Consider the following 26175-nt stretch of genomic DNA (forward strand, 5'->3'; position numbering starts at 1 on the left):
TTTTTAATAAGTTAGAAGTCACCATGAATCAGACTTTCTGAAATGCTGTCGGAAATGTTTAACATGTTTCCTTTTCGCTTTTTCTCAAACTGACATGGGAGAAGGCTATCAGAGGGAGGTTCCAAAGTCTTCCCCTCACTCTCAGGGCTGCTACTGAATGAGGAGGAGCTGCCTTGACTAAGGACCGTATTCCTTACATGGACTTGAGCAGCGTGCTCTTCAAAGATCTGTAATTGCTTGTGTCGTGCCAGCTCAGCACTGGCTGTTCTCAAGGGAAAAAGTTGTGAAACTTCACAAACCTGAGTTAGGATTAGAGATCATAGCAGCCAAGTCATAGTTCATGGTCGAGGGCCGACAGCTGACACTCAAGGAAGTCAGGATGGAGGGCATCTTATTGATATGGATTGCCAGTGTAAGAAAGGAGACGTTCTCCCTCCCAACTCACCACACCCATTTAAAAAGAAATTGATTGGCACTGAAGATTTGAAATGCAGAAGAGAAAGTTGCTGGGATAAGGTTTAAAAAAAAATCCACACTTTGGAACAGAAAAGAAATAAAACAGTTAAATCAGTGATGAATAAAAATAAAGTTGGGGGGCTTCCCTGGTGGTGCTGTGGTTAAGAATCCGCCTGCCAATGCAGGGGACACAGGTTCGATCCCTGGTCTGGGAAGATACCACATGCCGCGGAGCAACTAAGTCCGTGCGCCACAACTACTGAGCCTGTGCTCTAGAGCCCGCGAGCCACAGCTACTGAGCCCGCGTGCTGCAACTACTGAAGCCTGCGTGCTTAGAGCCCGTGCTCCACAGCAAGAGACGCCACCGCAATGAGAAGCCCATGCACCGCAATGAAGAGTAGCCCCCACTCACCGCAACTAGAGAAAGCCTGCACACAGCAACAAAGACCCAACGCAGCCAAAAATAAATAAATAAAAATTTATAAATAAATAAGTAAATAAAATTGGGGATGAAGAAAATCATATGATGTGAAAATGGAGGAAGAAATTAGAAAAATACAATATAAGAGACAAGGTAATGCTACAAACTTAAAAACTGCAATAATTCAGTTTCTTACTATGCTTGCCTTTTAAGTATTAACTAAATTTGAAATATTTCTAATGATGGTCAATTTAATATTTTTACTGGCAACTTAAGTTCTTGGCTAAACTTCCTAGAGCTATTTATAGACAATTTTCCCTCTCCTGCCTATAAAAATACATCACTGTAGTATTTTTAACAGCAAAGCCTGTATGAGACAATTTACTTTCATGACCTGTCAGATTCTTGTGGCTGCTTCGAAGTAGCCTCATTTGGAAACCCTTGTTTGTGGATTTTTTTTGGTCCCAAATTGGTGTCATTTTTTACTAAAAAAAAAAATGTAGTAGTGTATTCATTAAGCATTCACTACATACAGCTACAACTTCATTTTATATAATTTCACACCACTGCAGGTATTTTGGTTACTTCCAGAAATAATTTTTAGATCTAGGTGACCCTGAAGAAGGATCTGCTTTCTCTTTAATACAAACTAAAGCTGCTGCTATGTTATTTTTCTTTAAGCTTCCACATGGTTTATAAGTAACAAGAAGTAGGGAGCAAAAAAAGAAGTACGTTTTTTATAAAATGAGCTATAGGGAGGGGGTGTTTTTGAGAGGTTGTAAAATACCATTCTTTACCTCCAGCCAGGAATATACTCACATCATATAGATCAGAAATGGCAACTAAGTTTCCTTGCATGTGCCAATCAGTTGTCACTGATCACTTGCTAGTTGCTGCTTGGAGAATCATATGGAGAAGGGTTTAGAAGTTTAGTTCAGGCTCAGCAAGAGAAAGTGATGTGATTTTGAAATCTTCAAGAATTTTCTCAAAAATGTTAATGAGTTTAGATGAATTATGGTTATTTTTGGCAAGAAGAAACGTTCTTGTCAGTAAGCAGCACAGAGATGCTTACCTCCACCCACTACTACTACTAGAATACTACTAGTATTCTTCTGGATGAATAAACTAATTTTTAAAAAATTAAAGATCTCCAAGGCATTTGGAAGAGCTGTTATATTAGTTACTCATAGCTTAGCGGTAATTAATTAAATAATCTAAGCCCTAGGTGAGGTCAGTTGAGCTGTGGGAATGAAATGGAACTTGATTATGGGAGAAGAGGAGTGATAATTTGTGGGCAGGAGACATCAGAAGGCTTCCTAAAATGTAAAATATTTTTGAGAGATTTTGGCTCTCTCGGTTGCCAATGTCTTCTCTAGGTCACTGATGAAAATGTCAAATAGAGCCTGGCCTTGGTTTGACACCTGCTAAACATTATTTATGTCTTAAGACCACATCAAACCATTTGTAACCATTCTATTTATAAGTTTCCTGAGCACCCTTCTGAGTTTCCAGATATAAACTATAGCAGTGTTCTTGGCACTTAGCTGATAGATTTGCCTGAAAATACAGTTCTCTGATTTAGCATAAGAATCTTCTTTTCATGGTTTTACTGTCCTCTGTAATTCTGGGATGGTGGAAATTGTATGTGACAAAGTTTGAAAAGACTTGTATTTTAGCTCTAGAGTTCTAGCTCTAGTTAATTGTGTAATTTTGTACAAACTGGTTAGTCTCTTTGGACCTCAGAAATGAACGTTAGCCCAGATCAGCATTTCCCAACTGATGGGCCTCAAATTCCAGAATGTCCTATTTATTGACAAGGGCCTGCAAATAATTATGCAGCCCAGAATTGTCTGACTGAGTACCGCTACCACATGTGAAAGGTTGTGGAGTTACTGTCTCCAAAGAAGACTTTTGAAAAGGGTGGAAAACACCGCCATAGGTTATGAACAAGCTTCTCTCTCTCTCTCTTAGCTTTTAACTCATGGACGCTTCCTCTATATTTGACAAGGATAAGAATAATCACTTCTATTTTATAGTAAAATAACCTTGAGGCATAGAAAAGTATAATCAATTAAGTTCTCCCATATTATATGATGGCTTTTTCGTTGATGTAGGAATTGAATGCTGTATTTTGAGTATGTTTGTTTTCCTCAGCTAAGTGCCACATATGATCTTTATTATATTTGGCTCCTTTCTCTGATAATAATTAAACAAGCATGGATTTGTGATTACGTGCTTGATTTAATTAAAATATCCTCTGGGTGATAGATTCCAATGAGAAGCAGAAGCAGAGTATGCAATGAGTTATTTTCATAAAAGATGCAATTTGACTTTTGCCAGAATTGACTGGTGGAGCCTCACTGTCAGCTAACATGAGCTATGGAAACTTGGCTCTCTGCAGAGCTAGACACATGGTGCCAGATACTCTTTTCACAGTGCCAGGAGATATCTGTGATGTCAAAACCCACAGGATAGCTGAGTTCAGAATGTAGGCTATGTACTCAGCAGGACACCAAAGAAAGTTGCTTGCGTCATACAGACAAACTGTATTTGGAACTGACGTCTTTGAGAGATCAAACTTCCACTGATATTTTAAAAACTTTGAGCTTCACAAGTCCTCACAGGGAGAACACATGTCGGGAGCTACAGACACACTTATGTCGGGTGTCTTAATTGATGACTGCCAGGAATTGTGGCATTTCTTAATTGTATGTAGAAAGATACACATTTTCCATTTCCAAGAGTTGGTGAGGTTAAAAAAAAATCTAACCAAAAAATATGATGTTTCCATCTTAAAAGTGGAGGTTTAGTGGGATAACACATAAATTCAATGATTCTCTCTTTCAGACCCCAGACCTTATGCTACAGGTAAGGACACTGTGTGTTTACTTCAAGGGATTCATGAACTTGCTTCGGCAAAGAGCCTTAACTGTTGGTTGATTAAATAATATATTTTGTCTATTTGTACTGCTATGTACACTACTGTGGCTAATACAATATTAATTCATTAAAAGGTATTACTGACATTATGTCTTTTTACAGTATTGTTTTTATGTTTATATGCGTGTGTGCATATATATATTTATTTAATCTACTGATCTTAAGAGTTCAAGAGTTATCACATGGGGGTCTGTGATATTTTGCTTGTCAAGGGCCCTCACTTTGAAAAGGTTGGGATCCACTGTCTTAATGGATTTCAGGTAGAGTGACAGCTGATGGAGAGGTATTTTTGGCAAAGGGGCTCTCTGGCTGTAGCTGCCTGTATGCTAGGATAAAGGGCAAAACGTGTCTTAAGAAGAAGTAACCTTAACTAGTATTCTACAGGCCACAGACTAAATTTTACTTGTAAGAATAACGCTTAGTGTGAGAAGTGATTTCTCTCCCAAATCCAAGGTGTCACCTTATTTCTAAGTTATGGGACCAAAATAACAATAAAAACAACAGATTCTAAATGTTTTATTTGATCTCATGATGCCAGGTATTATCCATCTAAATCACTGGTATTTTAAAGTTAGTTCAACTACATAACAGATATTTGCTCTAAGAGGAAGAAAATGACAAAGTATTAGTTAGAAGAAATATTAAACTGCTATAGGTATAGGGGTTATGCTTGAGTGAAGCTAGTTATGACAAGTGAGATGGCTGCCGCCCTCTAGTGGTTAGTGGTTCTCTCTCTCCCTCTCTTTCCCGATGTCTCTCTCTCACCTCAAGTGCCCGAGACATTTCCCTGAGAAGTTTCCTGTTTCCTCTTATTCAATCAAAGCACCATAAAAAAAAAAAAAAAAAAAAAAGAAACAAAAAAGAGTTTGCAGTCTATTGCCACTCTCATCTTCAAATCCCAAGAGATTTTATCCCCCTGGCTTAAAGGCACACTCATATATATTTATATATATATATATAATACGTATATATATGTGGGTTTTGCTTGTCGCTATCATGGATTTTTACATTTAACCGAAAATATTTGTTGAATATCTACTATGAAACTACCTGTATGCGACTATTCACAGAAAAAGTATGAGATAATTCTCACCCTGAAGAAACTTTTAATATAGGAGAGGATATGAACAAACATGAAATTTTTTTTTATCATGAAGGCCAAAGAGTTTTATTTACTAGAAAAACAATTCTTTGGTTTTACATGCTTGACTCACTGGTCATTGAGATAAGATGATTTTCAGTGTTTAGCAAAATTTTTAAAAAGAAAATTACAGTGCTAGAGGATGCCCATGTTACAAAAATTGGCATAGGTGTGTGTGATGGGGGAGGATGAGGACACAGTCCTAGCTGTGTCCCTTATTTACACCTCTTCTTAAACTGTCATATTTACTCGTTGCCTTGCTTGTAAGAAGACGAAAGACTGGTAAGATATCGCTGATAATTTTCATTCCTTTTCCAGGTCAATAAAGGACATTATAGGACTAATTGTCACCCTAATGCCGTACTTAGATGTGAGCACACTGTCTTGTGCATGAGTATCCAGAAAATGTCTAGCCTCCCAGTGCATTTATACCTCATGATTTCAGATTCCTTGCTCTCTAGGGATAGTTGTATGTTAAGAACAGAAAAGGAGGTCTTATAAATGTTTCTATAAGTATGTTCAGTAAATTCTTATCATGCAAGTAAAAGAATATAATTTGTACTAAACATTGCATTTGATTGTGGACCCACACATTAAAGGACTATGTAATGGCAGTCAGATAATACTAATAAAAGGTATCCTTAGAGATTTAAAATTATTCCTAAAGAGTTTTAAAAGTTTGCCCATGTGTAGAATGAGTCTCTTTTAAATTTTAATAGGCTTAAAAAGTTTTCTTTTTAAAACTAAGACTATTTGGGGGGCATACATTTAAAAATATTTGAAAAAAATTGATTTAGAAGATAACCTGACTTGGAATGCCCTCATGTAAGATTTCTGAGGAACTTAGTTGATTTTATAGTATAAATATGAACAGATCATATGATATCACAGGAAAAATATCTAATGAAGACATCAATTGCATTAATATAAGTATGATATTCAGATCAGTACTGTTCTCTGTCCTGGGCAGGTACGTGTGAGATACTGTGTTCTATTCTGGGTGTCAGAGTTTAATGATGTCAACTAATCACAGAGTTTTCAGAAGCAGGAAATTTTGGAAGTTGTATGGAGAACAGCTAAACAAACTGGGGCAAAACACTAAAGATGATATTTTAGCTCGTTTTAAATATATGTAAGACTGGGCTTCTCTGGTGGCGCAGTGGTTGAGAGTCCGCCTGCCGATGCAGGGGACACGGGCTCGTGCCCGGGTCCGGGAAGATCCCACATGCCGCAGAGCGGCTGGGCCATGGCCGCTGAGCCTGTGCGTCCGGAGCCTGTGCTCCGCAATGGGAGAGGCCACAACAGTGAGAGGCTCGCGTACCGCAAAAAAAAAAAAAAAAAAAAAAAAAAAAAATATATATATATATATATATATATATGTAAGACTATGATGTAGAAGGAAAGAAAATGAAAGAGGAAACAGATATTGAGTCTAAACCTATAGTTTAAAAATTCCACTTTTTTCTATATAAAATATGTATCAAATTCATACCTTTCTTTCTTCTCACTTAATATGTCTCCTAGATTTGGCCCAGTCTCTTTATTCTCAATGTCATTACTTTAATTTGGATTATTGCAATAAATGTGTATCTGGTTTTTACAGCTCACCCCTGACCTCATCCATCTTAATGCTGTTACTAAATGATTTCTCTTAAAATATTGTTGGTGTCATGGAACTACAATTCTAAATTATGGCTGACCTTTAAACGGCCCCATTCACAGTTTATGCTGATTTCACCCTGATCTTATTTTCTATTATTTCTGATGGGCCATCTACTCAACTTAAGTTTGTTCCTCCACTATCCCACATATATGTCATGTTCTTTGTCAGTTCCATAACTGACAAAGTTATATCTTTCATTTTCCCACTCCAAACCCTCTGTCCATAAATCTCTCCCTATGCATCCAATTCTTATCTATTCTTTGAGAGCCATTACATGTCATTCTTTTCTTGAGGTCTTCTTAAACTAGTCTAACCATAATAATTTTGCATCATAATTCCCATAGTGTATTTTGACTGACATTTAATACTTTTAAAATAAGGCATAGTTACAAAATAATACTTATTCCATGATATTGCTCATCATTTCACTCTAGTCAAATTTTATACTGTCGAGATAGATTTTTTCAGTGATGACCCTGATTCATCCATGCCTCCTTGTACCTGTGGCCTTGGAGAGACTCCAAATGGATTTGGCCATTTGACATTTGGCCAAAGAGGCAATAAGCAAGTGCCATGTAAAAAGAGACTTGAAAAATGTTGTGCCCTGGAGCTTGCCTTCTCTTGCTGCTCTTTGGCACCCTGAGACCAACCATGTGAAAGAACTTAGGCTACCTTGATGGAGACATGTGGCCCGGTCAACCTTGCTCCCTAATCCAGGGTCAGTACCAACTAAACGCCAGTATCAACTGCCAGACATATGAGTGTGGCTGTCCTAGAGCCGCTAGCCCCCAACCAACCCAGCCAACATACTGCAGCTGCGTGACTGAGCTCAAGCAAGACCAACAGAAGAACTGGCCAGTAGGCATTGCCGACTCATAGAATTGCTAGGTAAAGAAAAAAAAAGATTGTTGTCCTAAGTCACTACTTTTAAGGGTGGCTTGCTTTGCAGCAAAAGCTGCTGGATATATAATAATAGTTCTTTATCAGTCAATTTTTACTTGGGTTCTAGATCTGCCTCAGCACCTAAACTGTGAGTTATCTGAGAGCAAGAACCATGAAATCTTTTCTGAAATCTTCAGGATTTTAGCTAATTGACAATGTATAGACAATTTGATTAAAATTTTCCTCTAATAATTTTAATTTTTTTTTTGCATCGTAAGGATGAAATTACCAATCTTTACACACAACGACATCACCTGCATTTTCTAATTTTAGGTAGGATAAAATTGTTTTAAAATATAAAATTCATGATAAGTATAATCTTGGATTAGACCTTAGATTTTTTAAAAATTTCTATAAAGAATGATACTGAGACAATTAGCAAAATCTGAATACGGACTGTATATTAGATAATAGTAATTTATCAGTGTAAAATTTCCTCGATTTTATAATTACATTATGGTTATATAAGAGAATGATTCAGTAAAAATAGTAGTACGAAATTTACTATTATGAAATAAGTATATATGGAGAGAGGAACAAGAAGGGGGTGAGACAGAGAGATGGAGAAAACCTTTTGGCAAAATGCCAAGAATCTGGTGAGTCTTAGGTGAAGGGTACAATGGGATTCATTATACTATTCTTGTATCTTTTTGATATATTTGGAATTTTTATTCAAAAAAAAGAGGTAAGAGCCACTGCTCCCCAAGTAATTTAAACATTTTAACTTATAAAAGGTATAGGTCACTGCTGTTTAAAATGGAAAGTCTGCTGGACACTAAGAATAAGCTGACAGTTACTCCATCAACTCCACTGTCATCACTCATTATCCTAAGGAATTTGTTCTTTAGTCCGTGATGAAGGATTGGAGAAGGAACAGCAGACCATGTGCAATGAATGCTGTAGACTGAGTGGCTAGAAATAAGCTTGGGGATCTTCAGGCTTACCAGATCTTGTACTATATGCAAAAGTTACCAGTAGATTCTAAAAACAAATGCTTTCCAACATTATTCCTAGAAATAGTGTAGCACTGACCTACTATTCTACTCTAAGAGGATGTCCCACTGCAGTGAAGAGCTGCTTACTTTGCAATTAATAAATGATAAAAGAGGAGAGAGATTACACTACAATTTTTTTTCCTTTGGGTAGGAGATACAGAATTGAAACTTAAACCATTTAATGATTTCCTAAATGTTCAGAGTCCTTTTCTCTGTAGACTGAGCTATGGGATCATCAGGAATTTAACACAATGATCCCTGTTAAAATTTATCTGAAATTCCTTGACTTCTTTACTATTGTATATATGTATAAATAATAAAAACCTTCAATTGCTGGAAAAACTCTGGAATGCTACCAACTAATTTGATATGTTTACTATTTCAGGAAAATTTTTTACGATAGGAACTTTAATCTTTAATTACAAGATGTTATAGATACTGTTTTATTGAAATACACAATGAAAACAAGCAAAACAGTCTGAAATTAAACTCCAAATGTTTAATTTCAAATGCTGTTAAGAGGGTGAATATTTCCTTTAGGCATTTTAGGCATTGATTTAAACATCTTTTGCAAAGTATTGATTTTAGTAAGAAGTATATTTTAAAAATCTGAACTAATTTTATGTTTATGTTAGATTGGAGTCAATTAAAAATAATGGCCTTTTTTCTAGATATTCTTAGATGAAAGCATTGAATTAAAACAAAGGGATGTTGGGACTTCCCTGGTGGTCCAGTGGTAAAGAATCTGCCTCCCAATGCAGGGGATGCGGGTTTGATCCCTGGTCGGGGAAATAATATCCCACCTGCCGTGGTGCAACTCAGCCCACACACCACAACTACTGAGCTCACGCACCTCAACTAGAGAGCCCACTGCCACAAACTACAGAGCCCATGCCCTCTGGAGCCCGTGCCACAACTAGAGAGAGAAAACTCGCATGCCATAACTAGAAAGAAGCTGCAATGAAGAGCCCGTGCACTGCAACAAGCACCACAACAAAAGATCCTGCATGCTGCAGTGAAGACCTGATGCAGTCAAATAAATAAATAAATATTAAAAAACAAAAAAACAAAGGAATGTTAAGCTTTGCTGCAATTGACACTATTTGGGAATAAGAAATAAATACATAGGCCAGTAGCCAAAGTATGGGTTAAGTAAGGATCAAAGAGAGAAGATTGTGGTTAAAATAGAACTTTCTTTAAAAGCATGCTATGCTTTTCATTACCGATGGAAAATAAGTTCACAGCCAAGATAAAATCTCCCTGTTCGTTATCATCTACACGGTGTGCTAAGTTCAAAGGCAAATGGCCCTAAAAGTGCTGGAATCATCACTTGGCATCCATTAACAAAATCATGATCAAGACATACTGGCATGAGAACCCCTTTAACATAGACAAGTCCAAAATATGTAGCTCTAGTAAGAATAACAAAGAATTCGTGTACAAAGAGTAAAGCTCCCTTAAGAAAAAAATAAAAATTTCCCACTTAGATTGTAAAAATATTTACCCTATAACTTGAACTGGGGTAGAGGCAAAAAAAAAATTTCTCTTGAAATGCTCAAAAATCCAATTTCTTGTATGGTTTTGTGATATTTTTCCCCTTGCATAAATGAGATAACTGGGCCATAATGCTTATTTTAAATACATTTTACCTTTTCTAACTGAGCCCAGATTCCACATACTTAACTATCCCTGGTTCAACTCCATTCTTTAGCACTCCATCTTGTCACTGGTTGGAAGTGATGAGGTATGCCCTGGTTTCTTCCTATTTATAGAGCAGAGGCAATGAACCGAAATGACAGATGTGGCTTATGTTAGTTAGGGCTTAAGTGAAAGTCTTATGCTCTAGGCTTGTGTGTGAACCTAAAGAATGAGGAGTGGGCTCTTCACTAACTTCTCTTCTCCTTTGCTTATCAATTTTGATTAATCAACCATATATATACTTAGGAACTGGCAAAGGTAAATTATCTTCTCTTACTTACTAAATAAGAACTTCTAAATAATTGTAAACCTCTAAATAAATGAAGCTTAGCACATCCTTGTATCTGTTATTCAGGAGATATTTTCCTCCGTGCAGCCTGAATCATTAATTGTTCAGTTGTTTTTTAAAAAGATTATTTATTTATTTATTTATTTATTTATTTATGGCTGCATTGGGTCTTTGTTGCTGCACGCGGGCTTTTTCTAGTTGCGGTGAGTGGGGCTACTCTTCTTTGTGGTGTGAGGGCTTCTCATTGCAGTGGCTTCTCTTGTTGTGGAGCACGGTCTCTAGGTGTGCGGGCTTCAGTAGTTGTGGCACGTGGGCTTCAGTAGTTGTGGCTCGCAGGCTGTAGAGCGCAGGCTCAGTAGTTGTGGTGCATGGGCTTAGGTGCTCAGCGGCATGTGGGATCTTCCCGGACCAGGGCTCGAACCCGTGTCTCCTGCATTGGCAGGCAGATTCTTAACCACTGCGCCACCAGGGAAATCCCAATTGTTCAGTTTTAATATTTTATATTTACTTAAGAAGAAATGGTGACCTATTATCCTCTTTAAATTTGTTCATATCCTACTGGGCTTAGAATACCATCCTTTAAATGAAAGAATATGGGTTCTATTCATCTCAATTGATTATAAATCTTAAAAAGGTCAAGTTGGTGTCTGGTTTATGCTATTCATTCCATACAACAGATATTTCTTGAGTATGTGCCACATGCCAGGCATTTACTAGCACAGCATAGAATACATAGTAAAGAATACACATTCCTCACTCCTATGGGTTTGATATCTTAAGTAGGATAAAACCAAGTGTGTAGACAATTATGATACAGCACTATAAAGAAGTATAAGTTCTAGGATGAGGTTAAGTTACAAGGTACTATGAAAGCATATAGGAAAGCAATACAACTCAACGTTTGACACTGGGAAATTTCCCAGAGAAAGTAATACCTGAAATAAAAACTGAAGGACAAGTAGGAGTAAGGATCTGAAGACCAAATATGAAGGAGGGGAGGGGCAATAGAAAGATGGAAAAGCATTTCAATGAGAGGTACCAGCATGAGCAAGGCCCCAAAGGTTAGAGATAGCATGATGTGAGCCTAGACACTGGGACGGAATGAGAAGAGATGTGGTTGGCGATGTCAAATATTGAAGATAATTTCCATCCTTGTTAGGATTTCAAGCTTTGCCATGAAAGCAATGAGCAGCCATTGTCGACTTTTAAAGTAGGAAACAGACAATATAAAAATCACACTGTCTGCAACTGGAAATGGATCAGAGCTGGGAAATACTGTTAAGAATATGATTAGGAAGATGTTGCAATGATCTCAGCAAGAATGATGGAGATTTAAATCAAGGGATGGAGAGAAGTTGATAGATTTGGGGGAGATTTAGAAAGTGGACTTTAAAAGACTTGGTAATTAACTGGTGAGAGACAGGGAGAGAGAAAGACAGAGAATTAAAAAATAATATGCACAATTCTTGTCAGGGCAACTGATGGATGGTAGAGATATTAATAGTTATAAATGTGATATGGAGCACAGGAGAGAAATTCACCTTCCAGATTAAAATTTGGAAGTCATCGGCATATAGACTATAATTAAAACCGTGAGCTATGCATATAACCATGTGGGGTATGTGTAGGTGAAAAGAAGAGGAGGCCTGAAACATCACCATGAAAGAGACCAACATTAAAGGAATCAGTTGAGTGAGATGAACCTGCAAAACAAACTGAGATGGATAACCCAAAGAGACATGCGGAAAATCTAGGTCTATGGTGTCAAGGAAATCAAAAGAAGCCAGTGTCACCAATGCCAATATCATATGGAATTAAGTCATACGAATGAATGCCAAAGATTATCTTTATACTTATTAATGGCCCATACCTTGAAGATATTGCTTTCCCAGCCTTTCCCTTTGACTACCTACTTGGCCACATCTTAAAAGAAATATTGGAAGTTAAAAACTACATATTCTATTAGTGAGTATATTAATGATGTCACTGTAATATGTGTATTGTAAGTTTAAAAAAATTGTAGTACTAAAAATAGAGCTACAATATGACCCAGCAATCCCACTCCTAGGCATATATCCAGAGAAAAGCATAATTCGAAAGGATGCATGCACCCTGATGTTCATTGCAGCACTATTTACAATAGCCAGGACATGGAAGCAACCTAAATGTCTATCAACAGAGGAATGGATAAAGAAGATGTGGTACATATATACAATGGAATATTACTCAGCCATAAAAAGGAACGAAATTGTGTCATTTGCAGAAACGTGGATGGACCTAGAGACTGTCATACAGAGTGCAGTAAGTCAGAAAGAGAAAAACAAATATCATATAATATCGCTTATATGTGGAATCTATAAAAATGATACAGATGAACTTATTTGAGAGCAGAAATACAGACACAGATGTTGAGAACAAATGTATGGATACCAAGGGGGGAGAGGTAGTGGGATGAATTGAGAGATTGGGATTGACATAAATACACTACTATGTATAAAACAGATAACTAATGAGAAACTACTATTTAGTATAGGGAACGCTATTCAATGATCTGTGGTGACCTAAATGGGAAGGAAATCTAAAAAAGAGTAGATATATGTATACATATAACTAATTCACTTTGCTGTATAGCAGAAACTAACACAACATTGTAAAGCAACTCTAGTCCAATAAAAATTAAATTTAAAAATAGTAGTAATCATTTAAATTTCAGCAACATATTTTCCTTCCCTTTCCAGATCTGAAGTTGTAATCAGGGGTGCATAATGTATTAAATTGTTAGTTAGGAATTAATTTGGTTATGAAACAGAGGGGAAAATCCTTGTGTGGAGCAATAGAGTTATTATGCTAATTATTTAGAACTCAGATTTTGGACTCAAAGAGAGGTGGGTTTGAATATATTGCTACACATTTAGTAGTTATGTGACACTGGATAAACATCTTAAGTTCTCCAGCCTCAGTTTCCTCACCTGAAAATTGGAGATAATAACAGTATGTATCTTTAAGTGTTTTTGTAAATACTAAATGTGATAATTTATGTAACATGATTAATACATTAATTAAATAGTTATTTCTTAGTAACATCATTGGCCTTATTAACAGATTATAACTGATTGAGCTAAATATCAAATACTCTGGTGATTTTTGCTCTGGTGCTTGTGTTTCATAAAAATTACAAAAACATTTGTATGAAAATCAGTGAGGAAACAGCAGACTTGTACCAAATATAGATCAGATATGATCGGGCGTGTTCAGGGTGGTATGGCCATAGACAACAATATAAATCAAAGGACCTAACAGACATATTCAGAACAGTCCAACAGCAGCAGAGCACACATTCTTTTCAAGTGCACATGGAACATTCACCAGGATAGAACATGTCAGGTGGCAAAACAAGTCTTAACAAACTTAGGAAGACCGAAGTCATATCAAGTATCTTTTCTGACCACAATGGTATGAAACTAGACATCAGTAATAGGAAGAAAATTGGAAAATTCATAGATATATGGAAATTAAAAACCCACTCTAAACAATGAAAAACAATAGAAAAGATTAATGAAACTAAGAGTTGGTTTTTTGAAAAGATAAACAAAGTTGACAAACTTCAGTTGGACTAACAGAGAAAGAAAAAGGGAAGACTCAAACAAATAAAATTATAAATGAAAGAGGAGACATTACAGCCAATACCACAGAAATACAGAGGATCATAAGAGACTATTATAAACAATTATATGCCAACAAATAGAAGAAATGGATAAATTCCTAGAAACATAAGACCTACAAAGACTGAATCATGAAGAAATAAAAGATCTAAAAAGACCAATGATGAATAAGGAGTTTGAATCAGTATTCAAAAATCTCACCAAAAATAAAATCCCAGGACCTGACGGCATCACTGGTGAATTCTACCAAACATTTAAAGAAAAATTAATACCAACCCTTCTCAAACTCATCCAAAGAACTGAAGAGAACACTTCCAATATCATTTTACAAGACCAGATTTAGTCTGATACCAAAACCAGACAAGGACACTACAAGAAAACAAAATTACAGGCCAATATCCCTCATGAACATAGATGCAAAAGTCTTCAATAATGTACTAACAAACTGAATTCAACAGCACAGTAAAAGGATTATACACCATAATCAAATGGGATTTGCTCCAGGGATGAAAGGATGGATCAACATACATAAATCAATAAATGTACTGTACCACATTAAAAGAATGAAGAATTAAAAATCATACGATCATCTCGATACAGGACAATCATTTGACAAAATTCAACAGCCTTTCATGATAAAAAAACTCTTAGCAAGACAGAGGACCTTCAAGATGGCTGAGAAGAAGTAGAGATCACCTTCCTCCCCACAAATAAATGAAAAATACATCTACATGTGGAACAACTCCTACAGAACACCTACTGAATGCTGGCAGAAGACGCCAGACTTCCCAAACAGAAAGGAACTCCCCACGTACCTGTCCATGTGGCTGACAGGGTCTTGGTGCTCTGGCCAGGTGTCAGGCCTGAGCCTCTGAGGTGGGAGAGCCATGTTCAGGACACTGGACCACCAGAGACCTCCCAGCCCCATGTAATATCAATCAGCAAGAGCTCTCCCAGAGATCTCCATCTCAACACGAAGACCCAGCTCCAATGAATGACCAGCAAGCTCCACTGCCGGACATCACATGCCAAACAACTAAAAGAGAGGAACACAACCCCACCCATTAGCAGAGAGTCTGCTTAAACTCATACTAAGTTCACAGACACCCCAAAACACACCACCAGACACGGTCCTGCCCACCAGAAAGATCCAGCCTCATCCACCAGAACAAAGGCACCAGTCTCCTCCACCAGGAAGTCTACACAACCTATTGAAGCAACCTTACCTACTAGGGGAAGACATCAAAAACAACGGGAACTATGAACTGGCAGCTTGTGAAAAGGAGACCCCAAACACAGTAAGTTAAGCAAAATGAGAAGACAGAGAAATACACAGAAGATGAAGGAGCAAGGTAAAAACCCACCAGACCAAACAAATGAAGAGGAAATAGGCAGTCTACCTGAAAAAGAATTCAGAGTAATGATAGTAAAGATGATCTAAAATCTTGGAAATAGAATGGAGAAAATACAAGAAATGATTAACAGAGACCTAGAAGACCTAAAGAGCAAACAAACAATGATGAACAACACAATAAATGAAATTAAAAATTCTCTAGAAGGAATCAATAGCAGAATAACTGAGGCAGAAGAATGGATAAGTAACCTGTAAGACAGAATGGTAGAATTCACTGCCACAGAACAGAATAAAGAAAAAAGAATGAAAAGAATTCAGGACAGTCTCAGAGACCTCTGGGACAACATCAAACACACCAACATTCGAATTACAGGGGTCCCAGAAGAAGAAGAGAAAAAGAAAGGGACTGAGAAAATATTTGAAGAGATTATAGTTGAAAACTTCCCTAATATGGGTAAGGAAATAGTCAATCAAGTCCAGAAAGCACAAAGAGTCCAATACAGGATAAATTCAAGGAGAAACACCCAAGAAACATACTAATCAAACTATCAAAAATTAAATACAAAGAAAAAATATTAAAAGCAGCAAGGGAAAAGCAACACATAACATACTAGGGAATCCCCATAAGATTAACAGCTGATCTTTCAGCAGAAACTCTGCAAGCCAGAAGGGAGTGGCAGAACATATTTAAAGTGATGAAAGGGAAAACCTACAACAAAGACTACTCTACCCAGCAAGGGTCTCATTCAGATTTCACAGAGAAATTAAAACCTTTACAGACAGGCCAAAGCTAAGAGAATTCAGCACCACCAAACCAGCTTTACAACAAATGCTAAAGGAACTTCTCTATGCAGGAAACACAAGAGAAGGAAAAGACTTACAAAAACAAACCCAAAACAATTAAGGAAATGGTCATAGGAACATACATATCGATAATTACCTTAAATGTAAATGGTTTAAATGCTCCAACCAAAAGACATAGATTGGCTGAATGGATACAAAAACAAGACCCATATATATGCTGTCTACAAGAGACCCACTTCAGATGTAGGGGCACATACAGACTGTAAGTGAGGGGATAGAAAAAGATATTCCATGCAAATGGAAATCAAAAGAAAGCTGGAGTAGCAATTCTCATATCAGACAAAATAGACTTTAAAATAAAGATTATTACAAGAGACAAAGAAGGACACTACATAATGATCAAGGGATCAATACAAGAAGAAGATATAACAATTGAAAATATTTATACACCCAGCATAGGAGCACCTCAATACATAAGGCAAATGCTAACAGCCATAAAAGGGGAAATCGACAGTAACATAATCATAGTAGGGGACTTTAACAACCCACTTTCACCAATGGACAGATTATCCAAAATGAAAATAAATAAGGAAACACAAGCTTTAAATGATACATTAAATAAGATGGACTTAATTGATATTTATAGGACATTCCATCCAAAAACAACAGAATACATTTTCTTCTCAAGTGCTCATGGAACATTCTCCAGGATAGATCATATCTTGGGCTACAAATCAAGCGTTGGTAAATTTAAGAAAATTGAAATCGTATCAAGTATCTTTTCTGACCACAATGGTATGAGACTAGATATATCAATTAGAGGGAAAAAAACTGTAAAAAATAAAAAAACATGGAGGCTAAAAAATATTCTATTAAATAACCAGAGATCACTGAAGAAATCAAAGAGGAAATCAAAAAACACCTAGAAACAAATGACAATGAAAACACAATGGCCCAAAACCTATGGGATGCAACAAAAGCTGTACTAAGAGGGAAGTTTATAACAATAAAATCCTACCTCAAGAAACAAGAAAAATCACAAATAAACAACCTAACCTTACACCTAAATCAATTAGAGAAAGAAGAACAAACCCCCCCCCAAAGTTAGCAGAAGGAAAGAAATCATAAAGATCAGAACAGAAATAAATGCAAAAGAATTGAAGGAAACAATAGCAAAGATCAAGAAAACTAAAAGCTGGTTCTTTGAGAAGATAAACAAAATTGATAAACCATTTGCCAGACTCATCAAGGAAAAAAGGGAGAAGACTCAAGTTAATAGAATTAGAAATGAAAAAGGAGAAGTATCAACTGACCCTGCAGAAATAAAAAGGATCATGAGAGATTACTACAAGCAACTCTATGCCAATAAAATGGACAAACAGGAAGAAATGGACAAATTCTTAGAAAAGCACAACCTTCCTAGACTGAACCAGGAAGAAATAGAAAATATAACCAGACCAATCACAAGCACTGAAATTGAAACCGTGTTTTAAAATCTTCCAACAAACAAAAGACCAGGACCAATGGCTTCACAGGCAAATTCTCTCAAACACTTAGGGAAGAGCTAGCACCTATACTTCTCAAACTCTTTCAAGATATAGCAGAGGGAGGAACACTCCCAAACTCATTCTATGAGGCACCATCACCCTGATACCAAAACAAGACAAAGATGCCATAAAAAAAGAAAACTACATACCAATATCACTGATGAATATAGATGCAAAAGTCCTCAACAAAATACTAGGAAACAGGGCTTCCCTGGTGGCGCAGCAGTTGAGAGTCTGCCTGCCAATACAGGGAACAAGGGTTCAAGCCCTGGTCTGCGAATATACCACATGCCACGGAGCAACTAGGCCCGTGAGCCACAACTACTGAGCCTGTGCATCTGGAGCTTGTGCTCTGCAACAAGAGAGGCTGCAACAGTGAGAGGCCCACGCACCACGATGAAGAGTGGCTCCCGCTCGCCGCAACTAGAGAAAGCCCACTCACAGAAACGAAGACCCACACAGCCAAAAAAAAAAAAAAAAAAAATACTAGGAAACAAAATCCAACAGCACATTAAAAGAAAGGATCATACACCATGATCAAGTGGGGTTTATCCCAGAATGCAAGGATTCTTCAATTTATGCAAATCAATCAATGTGATAAACCATATTAACAAACTGAAGGAGAAAAACCATATGATCATTGCAATAGATGCAGAGAAAGCTTTTGACAAAATTCAACAACAAAATTTTTATTTATGATAAAAACTCTCCAGAAAGTAGACATAGAGGGAACTTACCTGAACATAATAAAGGTCATATATGACAAATCCACAGCCAACATCGTTCTCAATGGTGAAAAACTGAAACCATTTCCTCTAAGATCAGGAAGAAGACAAGGTTGCCCACTCTCACCACTATTATTTAACACAGTTTTGGAAGTTTTAGCCACAGCAATCAGAGAAGAAAAAGAAATAAAAGGAATCCAAATTGGAAAAGAAGAAGTAAAACTGTCACTGTTTGCAGATGACATGATACTATACATAGAGAATCCAAAAGATGCTACTAGAAAACTATTAGAGCTAATCAATGAATTTGGTAAAGTTGCAGGATACAAAGTTAATGCACAGAAGTCTCTTGCATTCCCATACACTAATGATGAAAAATCTGAAAGAGAAGTTAAGGAAACACTCCCATTTACCATTGCAACAAAAAGAATAAAATACCTAGGAATAAACCTACCTAAGGAGACAAAAGACCTGTATGCAGAAAATTATAAGGCACTGATGAGAGAAATTAAAGATGATACAAACAGATGGAGAGATGTACCATGTTCTTGGATTGGAAGAATCAACATTGTGAAAATGACTCTACTACCCAAAGCAATCTACAGATTCAATGCAATGCCTATCAAACTACCAATGGCATTTATCACAGAACTAGAATAAAAAATTTCACAATTTGTATGGAAACACAAAACACCCCGAATAGCCAAAGCAATCTTCAAAAAGAAAAATGGAGATGGAGGAATCAAGTGCCTGAACTTCAGACTATACTACAAAGCTACAGTAATCAAGACAGTATGGTACTGGCACAAAAACAGAAATATAGATCAATGGAACAAGACAGAAAGCCCAGAGATAAACCCACACACATATGGTCACCTTATTTTTGATAAAGAAGGCAAGAATATACAATGGAGAAAAGACAGGCTCTTCAATAAGTGGTGCTGGGAAAACTGGACAGCTACATGTAAAAGAATGAAATTAGAACACTTCCTAACACCGTACACAAAAATAAAGTCAAAATGGATTAAAGACTTAAATGTGAAGCCAGGCACTATAAAACTCTTAGAGGAAGACATAGGCAGAATACTCTATGACATAAATCATAGCAAGATCCTTTTTGACCTACCTCCTAGAGAAATGGAAATAAAAACAAAAGTAAACAAATGGGACTTAATGAAACTTAAAAGCTTTTGCATAGCAAAGGAAACCATAAACAAGATGAAAAGACAACACTCAAAATGTGGGAAAATATTTGCAAATGAATCAACTGACAAATGATTAATCTCCAAAATATACAAGCAGCTCATGTAGCTCAATATCAAAAAAACAAACAACCCAATCCAATGGCAGGAATCTAAATAGACATCTCTGCAAAGAAGATATACAGATGGCCAACAAACATGTGAAAGGATCCTCAACATCACTAATCATTAGAGAAATGTAAGTCAAAACTACAGTGAGGTATCACCTCACACCAGTCAGAATGGCCATCATCAAAAAGTCTACAAAGAATAAATGCCGGAGAGGGTGTGGAGAAAAGGGAACCCTCTTGCACTGTTGGTGGGAATGTAAATTGATACAGCCACTATGGAGAACAGTATAGAGGTTCCTTAAAAATGTAAAAATAGAACTACCATACAACCCAGCAATCCCACTACTGGGCATATACCCTGAGAAAACCATACTTCAAAAAGAGTCATGTACCACAATGTTCATTGCAGCACTATTTACAATAGCCAGGACATGGAAGCAACCTAAGTGTCCACCAACAGATGAATGGATAAAGAAGATGTGGCACATATATACAATGGAATATTACTCAGCCATAAAAAGAAATGAAACTGAGTTATTAGTAGTGAGGTGGATGGACCTAGAGTCTGTCATACAGAGTGAAGTAAGTCAGAAGGAGAAAAACAAATACTGCATGCTAACACATATATATGGAATCAAAAAAAAAAAAGACAGGTTCTGATGAACCTAGGGGCAGGACAGGAATACATATTCAGATGTAGAGAATGAACTTGAGGACACAGGGAGGGGGAAGGGTAAGCTGGGACAAAGTGAGAGAGTGGCATGGACATATATACTACCAAATGTAGAATAGATAGCTAGTGGGAAGCAGCTGCATAGCACAGAGAGATCAGCTCGTGCTTTGTGACCACCTAGAGGGGTGGCATAGGGAGGGTGGGAAGGAGACACAAGACAGAGGCGATATGGGGATATATGTATACATGTAGCTGATTCACTTTGTTATACAGCAGAAGCTAACACAAAAATGTGAAGCAATTATACTCCAATAAAGATTGTTTAAAAAAAAACCTCTTAACAAATTAGGTATAAAAGGAATGTACATCAACATAATAAAGGCCATGTATGACAAGCCCAACGCTAACATCATACTCAATGGTGAAAAGCTGAAAGCTTTTCCTGTAAGATCAGGAACAAAACAAGGATGCCCAGTCTTGCCACTTTTTTAATTCAATATAGTGGTGGAAGTCTTAGAGCAATTAGGCAAGAACAAGAATAAAAGGCATTCAAATTAGAAAGGAAAAAGTAAAAATGTCACTATTTGCAGATGACATAATATTATATATAGAAAACTCTAAAGCATCCATAAAAACTGTTAGAACTAGTAAAAAATTTAGTAAAGTTGCAGGATACAAAATCAGCATATATAAGTGAGTTGCATTTCTATACACTAAGCATGATATATCAGAAAGAGAAATTAAGAAAATAATCGCACTTACAATAGCATAAAAAAATACCTAGGAATAAATTTAATCAAGGATAGGAAATATCTGTACACTGAAAACTATAAAATACTGATGAAAGAAATTGAAGATACAAATAAATGGAAAGATATGTCATGTTCATGGATTGAAAAAATTAATATTGTGAAAATATCCATACTACCCAAAGCAATCTAGATTCAATCAAATCCTATTAAAATTCCAATGACGTTTTCCACAGAAATAGAAAAAAATTCTAAAATTCTTATGAACCACAAAGACCACAACTAGCCAAAGTAATCTTGAGCAAGAAGAACAAAGTTGAAGGCATCACACTTCCTGGTTTCAAAATATTCTACAAAAAAAGCTATAGTAATAAAAACAGCATGATACTGGCATAAAATCAGACATATAGACAAATGAAACAGAATAGAGAGCCCAGAAAGAAATCTACTCACTTATGGTCAACAGATTTTCAACAAAGGTATCAAGAACTTACAATGGGGAAAGGACAGACTTTGCAATAAGTGCTGTGAGAAAACTAGTTTTCTACATGCAGAAGATTGAAATTGGACCCTTGTCTCACTCCATATGTAGTTAGAAACTTAAATATAAGACCTGAAACTATAAAACTATTAGAAGAAAACGCAGGGGAAAAGCTTCTTGACATTCGTCTGGGCAATGTGTTTTTTTTTTTGTATATGACCTCAAAACTGCAGGCAACAATAATAGACAAACGGGATTGCATCAAATTTAAAAGCTTCTTCACAACCAAGGAAACAACAGAGTGAAGAAACAACGTATGGATTGTGAGAAAATATTTGCAAACCATACATTTGTTAAGGGGTTAATATCCAAAATATGTAAAGAACTCAAACAACTCAATAGCAAGAAGACAAATAACTTGATTAAAAAATGGGCAACAGACCTAGATAGACACTTCTCAAAGGAAGACACATAAATGGCCAAGAGATATATGAAAAGATGCTCAACATCTCTAATCATCAGAAAACACAATTCAAAACTACAATGAGATATCACCTCACTTCTGTTAGGATGTCTAGTATCAAAAAGACAAGAGATAGCAAATGCTGGCAAGGATGTAAAGAAAAGGGAATCCCTGTATACTGTCGGTGGAAATGTAAATTGGTACAATCATTATGGAAAACAGTATAGAGACTGCACAAAAAATTAAAACAAGAACTGCCATATGACCCAGCGATCTCACTTCTGGGTATATAACCAAAGGAAATGAAATCATGATCTTGAAGAGTTATCTGTATTCCTATGTTCATTGCAGCATTATTCACATTAGCCAAGATACAGAAAACACCCAAGTGTCCATTGATGGGTGAATGGATAAAGAAGATATGGTATATAAATACAATGGCATATTATTCAGCTATGAGAAAGAAGGAAATCCTGCCTTTTGTGAAAACATGTATAAACCTGGAGGACATTATGCTAAGTGAAATAAGCCAGACAGAGAAAAGCAAATACTGTATAATCTCACTTATATATGGAATGTAAAAAAATAAAAAATGTTGAACTCATAGAAGCAGAGAGTCAAATGGTGGTTGCCAGGGTCTGGCAGGGAGGGGAAGAGGTGGGGGAAGTGGGAAGATGTTGGTCAAAGGGTACAAAGTTGCAGTTACGTTGGATGAATAAGTCTAGACATTAATGTACAGGCATGTTGACTAAACTTAATAATACTGTATTGAACACTGGAAATATGCTAAGAGAGTAGATTTTAGGCGAACTCATCTCACATAAAAATGGTAACTATGTAAGGAGATGACATGTTAATTAACTTGACTGTAGTAATCATTTCACCATGTATTTGTACATCAAATCATCCTGTTGTACAGCTTAACTATATATGGTTTTTATTTTATATATTTTTTCTTTTTCTAATTTAATTTCTGTTGGAGTATCGTTGATTTACAATGTTGTACTAGTTTCAGGTGTACAGCAAAGTGAATCAGTTATACATATACATATATCCACTGTTTTTTAGATTCTTTTCCCATATAGGCCATAACAGAGTATTAAGTAGAGTTCCCTGTGCTATACAGTAGGTCTTCATTAATCATCTATTTTATATATAGTAGTGTGTATATGTCAATCCCAATCTCCCAATTTATCCCTCCCTCCCTTGTCCTCTGGTAACCATAAGTTTGTTTTCTACATCTGTAACTCTATTTCTGTTTTGTAGATCAGTTCATTTGCACCTTTTTTAGCTTCCATATACATGGAAGCTGTTTAATATATTTTCCAGACTAAATCTTAGTTAACATACAGATAGCATTTTGATATTTAGATATCATAAAGGAATTTTTTAAAACCTAAGTTTAAGAATGGAAGGTTTTAATGTCTAAACCTTCATAATAAAGTATAACTGCGAACTCATAACACTGAAGAAATGTTATATGATACTAACTCTAAGCATCACAACGGGATCCAAAAGCTGTAAGTGCAGGAGTCTAAGAATGATTTATATTTATCTTGTTACTAACCACAAACTACAGGACCAAATAACTAATGTAATGCATTGAACAAAGACATTTTATGGTTTTACGAAGATTAAGATTTGGACCCCATGCAGCCACATTGTTGTAATATGTTTCTTTAACAATGTCTATATAAAACTTTTGTTTGTAGGTATGACAGGCAAACTACAAATCACTGGAGTTTCAAATAGTAGCTGCATAAATATTTGTTGCATGAATGTAAGTCCTAAGTAGGTAGGTAGATGTAATTGAAACAATTCCCAGTATTTTAGGTCTGTTTATATTTTCTTGATTTCTTCATTCCAATTTATGTTGTTCATTACAGTGAATTTATGTTTCATCTTTTTCTGCTAGTGAAGTAACTTTTAACATCCTAAAGACAAGTGCTTTTGAAAATGCATTCTTAGCACTGCTTTTCCTCCTAATGCCTTTTATTTATGTTTCATATCAGAGCTTGCAAATTATTTTTTGTGCTTTGATTTTAACAACTCTATTGTTAAAAGTAAGCAATATATTGTAAGTTCCATTTTATAGATAAGGAGACAGATTCAGAAATATTAAGTGAGATAAATTTTCATTAGAACCAAAATCTTCTGATTCTCAGACAAGTTTTTTCCTAATAACAATCTAGGTCAGCATTTCTATAAGTTCAATTGTGGTGATGCTTCTATTGGGTCAGCCAACTGTTTGTTCGGGTTTTTGTAACATCTTATGGAAAAACCTGAATGAACTTTTTTGGCCAACCCAATATATATGCATGTAAGATTTTCTAGGTAGCCATAAGAGAGCATAATTTGGATGAAAACCAGTAGATTTTTATATACAATAGTTTTATGTGTAATTAGAAAGCAGCAAATATATTTATGCAGGCCTTTTCTTAAACCAGGAATAAAATGTCTTTAACCACTTCTGTTTCTTTTTATTTTAAATTAATTAATTAATTTCTGTATTTATTTTTGGCTGCGTTGGGTCTTCGTTGCTGTGCACGGGCTTCCTCTAGGCGCGGTGAGCAGGGGCTACTCTTCCTTGTGGTGCATGGGCTTCTCATTGCGGTGGCTTCTCTTTGTTGCGGAGCATGGGCTCTAGGCACGCGGGCTGCAGTAGTTGTGGCTCGTGGGCTCTAGTTGGGGCGCACAGGCTTAGTTGCTCCGCGGCATGTGGGATTTTCCCAGACCAGGGCTTGAACCCGTGTCCCCTGCACTGGCAGGCAGATTCTTAACCACATACGTCATCTTCTCCACCAGCCGCCCGTCCTCACAGAAGTCGTCTGTGGCTTTGCCCCGGAGGCCGTGTACTGTGTAATCCTTGGTGAGGTGAGCGTTGTACATGTCGGTGAGGAGCCTTCGTCCACGTTCCACGCCGAGCACAAGCACCCCAGGCGCCTGGGCATCCAGTCGGTGCCCCATGCCAATCTTCAGGCTGGTGAATGCTGGTCCACGTACCAGCGGATGGTCGATGAGGGTGGGCACACTGGTGGCTGTGAGGGTCAGCTCCTTCTCTTCACTGCCTTCCACGGGGCCCAGCAGGAAGCGAGCACGATGTTCAGAGGCAGGACGCTTCCCAGCACTGAGACCTTTCAAAAGCTGCAGCTCCACAGTATCGCGCAGATGCTTCCACTTTAGCCCCGGGGCTTGTAGGCGGCAAAGAGCCTATGCAGCCACGCCAGGCTGGCTAACCCCATGCCTGAAGCCCGCGACCCGGGCTCGTGGAAGAGCTGAACCCGCAACCACTTCTATTTCTTTAAAAATTAAAATTCACTTATTTACTATATTGAGCTCCTCCTTCCTCTGTGCTAGACAGCATGCTACAATGTACACACATACACACACAACAACGAGCACGCACACACACAGACACACCAATGTATCATACAGTTTCCCTGCTCTCTTACTTCAGAAGCTGGTCTGTTACCACATCAGAAACCACATCAGAAAGAGGCAGATGGGTGGGTGCTGAACTGAGCATCAAAGGAACCTGATTAAGAAAGTGGTACCGCCGGGCTTCCCTGGTGGCGCAGTGGTTGAGGGTCCGCCTGCCGATGCCGGGGACGCGGGTTCGTGCCCCGGTCCGGGAAAATCCTACATGCCGCGGAGCAGCTGGGCCCGTGAGCCATGGCCGCTGAGCCTGCGCGTCCGGAGCCTGTGCTCCGCAATGGGAGAGGCCACAACAGTGAGAGGCCCGCATACCGCAAAAAAAAGGTACTGGAAAAGGAGATCTAATATCATAAGTCAGTCTGCCCTCCTGGCATGGTATAATTTCTGCTCAGGGAAACAGTCAACAACAGCAGACAATTCAGGTT

The 26175-nt window shown here is 37.1% G+C and overlaps 1 pseudogene across 1 annotated transcript; it reads right to left on the bottom strand.

The window, feature by feature from the left end:
• Positions 1 to 11: 11 nt before the first annotated feature.
• On the bottom strand, positions 12 to 25657 carry LOC307185550 (pseudouridylate synthase TRUB2, mitochondrial-like; annotated as a pseudogene). Its single transcript has 2 exons — positions 25104 to 25657; positions 12 to 267 (listed from the first exon to the last, which is right to left on the bottom strand). The product of its transcript is annotated as a pseudouridylate synthase TRUB2, mitochondrial-like (transcript).
• Between the last annotated feature and the right edge of the window lie 518 nt (positions 25658 to 26175).

Source organism: Stenella coeruleoalba (assembly GCF_951394435.1).
Source record: "Stenella coeruleoalba genome assembly, chromosome: 4".
Lineage (NCBI taxonomy): Eukaryota > Metazoa > Chordata > Mammalia > Artiodactyla > Delphinidae > Stenella > Stenella coeruleoalba.